We start from the raw sequence: 6,794 nt of genomic DNA, 5'->3' as shown, positions 1-6,794 counted from the left end.
TGATACAGCTGAATTACAAGTGTCTAGTTACATTCTACTTGTTAGTAGCTCTGAACAAAAATATGTTAATGTAGTAAACAGGTTATTAAAATTATCTTTGGAACTCAGTAACATGTGGTCTTTCCCTGTCCCCTATTACTGTTCGGTCATAATTCGATTATATGATAAAGAGCGACAGTTTAGAAATGACTTAGAGTTGACCGCTACTACACTCGCACCATAATAATACACACTAGGTAGGCAAACAGCAAGCTAAGTGTTGCCCTCTGTAAGGTACACACATGGAATTGACTTGATTTTCTAGCAAGAGTTAGTAGGCCCTTACCTATTTCCGTGTTATAAGCACAGACTAGCAAGAGGGTGGCTACTCATGGGTACGGTTCTTAGACATTCCCAAAGTTTTCTCTTCCTAAAGTTGACGGACCTTGGTGGAGGATCAGACTTTGCAACCTTGACCTTGATGATACCACGTGTCAAACTAACCAGAGAGTTGGCCTCAATCAGAAATGAATGTAATCATGCGTCCCGCACCGAGCTTGCCATTAAACTTTCTGTAAACAGAGGTCCAACAGCAGATACCCTTGGCATATTCTGCATGGGTCATGTTCTGGCTTAATGACACTCAGCCCCACCAGTGGACTCTGCAGCACAGGGTCCAGGAAAGAGAGGAGACACACACTCCAAGTGCATGCAGTTTGGTACACATGAGGCAAAGGCCCTGCTGCACCCTCCCAGACTCCCAGAACCAGCCAAAGCTGGAGTGCTGCTTCTCTCCAAAGACACTGGGGTCACTCCATAGGAAACAGTGAAGAACTTAAAGACCGTGAGTGGGTATTGTATACCAATAACACAGTGAAGGTTTGAGAGAACTGAGACTTTGTCCATTGTCTTCACTGCTCTATCCCCAGTACTCAGCAGAGTGTCTGGCACAAAGAGTAGCTCAATAAGTATCAGAACAAGTGGACAGTTACTGGATTATAATCATGATAGTTGCCTAGAAGCACTTCCTGGACAAACTACTACTAAGAGAAGTCGGGCTATATATTAAGATCAGTGGAAGCAAGGTGTGCCTTTGAAACTAGCAAGGCAATGCAATAATTTCCCCTCAGTCTTGCACAGAAGATTACAACTTCATAAATTTTAATGGGCCCAATTCTATGATATTAAGACTTGTTCCTCAGCCCTCTAAAGGGACAAATTTTCCAGGCCTCCACTTGGGAAACTTACATTTGCATATCACTAGCCTGATACTCAGAGGCCTGAAGCTGCTATATATCTAAATTTTTAATTTCCTTTTTTTAGGAGGATGTGTTCCATTCAAGGAGGTGTAAGAGGTAACATGTAGTTACCCACTGGGGATTTTGATATATTTCAACACCTGCTGCTTAGAAGTCTGCAGAACAAACTTTTATATAGTTATAAAAAAAAGGAAGACTGAAACTATTATTAGAGTAGTTTTTTCCCAAGGAGCACACATACCTCAAGTCAGAAAGCCCAGTTCTCTCTTAAGATGCAAGAGCATGTGGGAGTGTGTTTTTTGGTTATTTTTTTGTTTCAGAACTTCTCTTGCTTGAATTAAGAGCAAGCACTGTGTCTAAAGTAAACAAGCAAAATGGGTATGTGCATTTCTTTTCAAAAAACTAATACGATTTAGGATGAGCTATCACCAGACCTTGTCAGTTTGTACTACTGTGCTAACATGTACACAAAGAGTAAGTTCCAGGTGATAGAAGGGGCTTTAGCTTCACTCTCTCTACAGCCCAGACTCTACTTTTATGCTTCTAATTTCAGTTGCAGAAAATCCAAGCAATGCTTCTGGATGTGCAAGTCTATGGAGAATCAGAGCCAAGCTCTGTGTGGATCACAGTTTGTGTAGTTGTGAAGGAAATGGGCATTGAACTCAATTTTTCAACTAAATGTTTTCTCTGTAATTTCTCCAACATATTTAACTTAAGATTAATATATATATATATTTATCCATGTAAGGATTTTCTTCGAAATATCCAAGGAAGTATATTTTCGGCCAGTCTCTATGATAAATGTCTTGGTGTTATTGACCAGGGGAACGAGGAGGAGAAAATAGCTGCAGCCCAGAGGTAATGATGCAATAATTACTCAACCCTGTTCACACCTCAAAAATGCAACCAACATACTCTCAGGAAAATATTAGCTTATAGTTTACAGCTTTGTCCACTAAAATAATGACCAATGTCAAAGGGTTCCACTTGATCCTAACCACGGCAGCCAGTATAAAAAATAGACACATGCCTTACTGCTGATATTGAATTCGTGTTTTTCTCCTAATCTTATTAATATGGAATCCTTGACCATTTTATACCTTCTAAATACATGAAACTGCTGGAGATGAAATCCACTGGTCTAAAAAGAGATGCTAAAGGACCAGTCTGCCAGGGGTATATGATTTTAACTTTGTCAAACACATAACTAACCAGAGGAGTTCTTATCTGGATCAGGAATTAAATTCAATGAAACATTTTTGTATGCATTCATGCCTGCAACTCTGTGAGAGTGGAATGTGTACATAGTATACGAAGAAGTCCTCTATTTTCTGTCTTTGTATTTCCACTTCCTAAGCAAAATGACTTGTTTTATTTAGAAATGCATTCTTCTGCCTTTAGTCTTTTAGGCCAGCTGCCAAGAGCTAATGTAGTTCTCTTGCAATACCTTTTTGGAGTGTTATGCAACATTGAGCAGAATTCCTCATCCAATCAGATGACAGCTCACAATTTATCAGTGTGTATAGCCCCAAGCATTCTTTGCCCACCTCATTCTGGCAGCTCAGCATTAGAAAACGACTTCAGAAAAAAGGTAATAAGATCTCTCATTTTTATGCCTTATGGGAAGGAGTCCCCGCTTTGAACCTGAAGTTTGTGGTATTAACTCTGATGGACCAGTTTTTTAAAGTGCACATTTTAATTACACTCCCCTGGAGTGGCAGAGTCCTTCTCTGGTGGGATATGGGAAGGTGGGCTATTAAGCGGGAAGCTGAGAGCAGTTGAGTCACTTCTCCTTTTCCATCTAGGAGTCCCAAACAATAGAAAGATGAGAGTAGGATGATATGATAGAAAAGAATCTGGGCTTTGAAGTCTAAGAGCGAAGGTTCAACTCTCAGCCTAATCACTGAAGGATGTGTAAACTTGGGCAAAGTTTCCAAGCCATGGTTTCATCATTACATAGTGATGCCAACACCTTGCGGCTCCGGTCACTGCTGGCACATCCTAGGTGGCTCGGGCAACGTGAGCACCTGTGGCTCCACACATGCTGGCCTCCCGCTGGCTCATTCAGAAAAATACTTGGCTACTATTTCACCTCCACTACAGGATGAAGAAACTAGTAAAAGATTTCAGAACATCCTAACAGAGCCACAACATGCCTAATAGGATCACAGCTCTTCCCCCAAGCTTACCCAGAGCAAGCATGAGGCAAGGCAATGCAGTTAGACAAGCAGACATGTTTTCTCTCCAGCTGCTTCCTTCTTTCACAAAAAACCACTGAAATCTCTGCTTCCCATATTTCAGATATTTCTTAACTGAAGTAAACCACACAAGTTTTTCTGTATTGGATACTTTATAAATTTTAATAAGATGTTATATATAAATTATATCTCAATAAAACTGGAAAAATTTTTAAATAAAAATAAATAAAATTTAATAAGAGAATATACACCTTGGCCCCAAACATTCTATGTGGGTTACTTGAAAATTATCCTAGTATTAAAGACGTAACCATCATTACAAAAATGTTCGCTATTTAAACTAGCCCACAAATTATAACTTTAGCCCACTGATTGAAAGAATTTTAAAATCTGTGCCCAAAGTCCTCTTGAAAGTATTGGTTATTTCTTAGAGAAAACTGGTTTATAAATATGTATGTGTGTGTGTATATATATATATATATATTTTTTTTTAATCAAGTCTGAATTTCTCTCAGGATTATTTTGCTTTTTTGTTAGAGCCAAGATTCATATATGAAGTGTGATTTACCACTATGCCATAGGTAAAATAATACCTTGTTTTTTGCCCTTTTGTGTAACAGATTTCTTTTGTACAATTTCTCATTGAAAACTGCCTCAAGATATTTGGAGAAGATATCACTTCCCTCTTTGAAGAGAGCCCAATGAGTTGTGATAGTAGTGATATCACTGATAGCCGTGAGAAGGCTGCAGGTACTGTGAATAATTTAACTGGCCTTGATGAGAAAGACAGCAAGGCTGCCAGGGGTCACGGCAGATCCTTAGACTGTGCTGTCCTGGAGCCTAAAGCACATCCCAAGGGCAACGATTTCCATGTGCTCCAGGTCAGGTGAGGTTTCACACTGTTGTGAGAGCAAAGAAAGGATGAGACAGATCTAACTGCAAGAAGTTGCAAGCACAGCATTAGGAGACATCACGGTATAATACAGCATTTGGTTTTTCAAACAAAACTTTAAATGGGACTGATATATGTATCACATGTGCTCTGGTTGAAACCAGAGTGAGAGGCCCAGAGCACTGCTTGGTTTATTCCCCTCTCTCTCCTTTTTCTGGTCAGTGGTTCCTGACGTACCACAGGTACCCCGTGTCTTTGAAATAGGTTGAAAAGAACCAGCATCACTGAGAGAAAAAGGACTTGACTTCACGTCAAACAGCCTTTCCAGACTATAACCTCATGTGCCTCTACTTACCAGCTGCGTTAACTTCAGCCAGTTATTCTAGCTCAGTTTCAGTTTCTTCGTCTCTAAAATGTGAATAAAAATAATGTCTAAATCTTAGGATTATTGAAAAGATTAAATACAACAATGGATGTAAAATAAATTTGTAAAAAAGCAATTAATGGGGCCAGTAGAAGTTTCCGTGAGATCAGAGCTAGTTCTAACTGAGCCTAGCTAATCACAGCTAACTGATAGCAGTCCATTTTATGCGGCAGCATTTAGATTCAGAACCTGAGGACATGTGTCATGAGTTCCTTCATATTTTTCACATTTCTTGGTTTTATGACATTTACCTCACTGCTTTCAGGAAACCGTTAGGAAAAGCCATTTAATCAGGCATTGAGATGAGCCTAGTATCTGAGAAGATGCTTATCCTTAGATAACTGTTTGTTTTTCATTTCATCAGTGACAACAGAACAACCTCTTGAATCCAAGCCAGTGAGAGAGATAGTGATTTACAAAAAGGCACAACTGCAGGATGATGCCAAGACCCCGCCTAGCATGGGTCCACCCAGCGACGTGTCTACAATTTTCTAAGTCCCCGAAGGTTATAATCTCCATAATCACACTTGACCCTTCCTTTTCCTCTCTTTAGCGACCTGTCTACAATTTTCAAAGTCACTGAAGATTAGAATTCCCCATAATCACACCTGACCCTTCCTTTTTGTGTATTTCCTATAATACCTCATTTGAATTTTATTAAAGGCTTTTTCTGCATCTATTGAGATGATCATATGGTTTTTATCCCTCAGTTTGTGAACATGTATCACATTGATTGATTTGCGTATAGTGAAGAATCCTTGCATTCCAGGGTATTCATGGAATACTTGCATTCAGGGTATATGATCTTTTTAATGTGCTCTTGGATTCTGTTTGCTCGTATTTTTTTGAGGATTTTTACATCTATATTCATCAGTGATATTGGCCTGAAATTTTCTTTTTTGGGTGACATCTTTTTCTGGTTTTGGTATCAGGGCGATGGTGGCCTCGTAGAATGAGTTTGGGAGTGTTCCTCCTTCTACCATATTCTGGAAGAGTTTGAGAAGCATAGGTGTTAGCTCTTCTCTAAATGTTTGATAGAATTCACCTGTGAAGCCATCTGGCCCTGGACTTTTGTTTCTTGGGAGATTTTTAATCACCATCTCAATTTCAGTGCTTGTCATTGGTCTGTTCATATATTCTATTTCTTCCTGGTTCAGTCTTGCCCCCAAATAGTCAAAGCAATCTTGAGAAGGAAAGATGGAGCCAGAGGAATCAGGCTCCCTGACTTCAAACGGTACTAAAGGCTACAGTGATCAAGACAGTATGGTACTGGCACAAAAATAGAAACATAGATCAATGAACAGAATAGAGAGCCCACAGATAAACCCACGCACATATGAGCACCAAAGGAGGCAAGAATATACAATGGAGAAAAGACAGCCTCTTCAATAAGTGGAGCTGGGAAAATTGGACAGCTACATGTAAAAGAAGGAAATTAGAACACTTCCTAACACCATACACAAAAATAAACTCAAAATGGATTAACGACCTAAATGTAAGGCCAGACACTATAAAACTCTTAGAGGAAAACACAGGCAGAACACTCTATGACATAAATCAAAGCAAGATCCTTTTTGATCCACCTCCTAGAATAATGGAAATAAAATAAAAAATAAACAAATCGGACCTAATGAAACTTAGGTACCATTTGCACAGCAAAAGAAACCATAAACAAGACAAGAAGGGATTTCTTAGGTGGCGCAGTGGTTAAGAATCCGCCTGCCAACACAGGGGACACGGGTTCAATCCCTGCCCCAGGAAGATACCACACGCTGCAGAGTAACTAAGGCCATGCGCCAAAAAAACAAAAACTAAAAACAAACACAAGACAAGAAGACAGCGCTCAGAATGGGAGAAAATATTTGCCAGCAAAGCAACGGACAAAGGATTAATCTCCAAAATATACCAGCAGCTCATGCAGCTCAATATCAAAAAAAGCAAATAACCCAATCCAAAAATGGGCAGGAAACCTAAATAGATATTTCTCCAAAGAAGACATGCAGATGGCTAACGAACACATGAAAAGATGCTCAACATCACTC

This window comes from Hippopotamus amphibius, chromosome 2, assembly GCF_030028045.1.
Source record: "Hippopotamus amphibius kiboko isolate mHipAmp2 chromosome 2, mHipAmp2.hap2, whole genome shotgun sequence".
In the NCBI taxonomy this organism is placed as follows: Eukaryota; Metazoa; Chordata; class Mammalia; order Artiodactyla; family Hippopotamidae; genus Hippopotamus; species Hippopotamus amphibius.
This window is presented reverse-complemented; position numbering follows the sequence as displayed.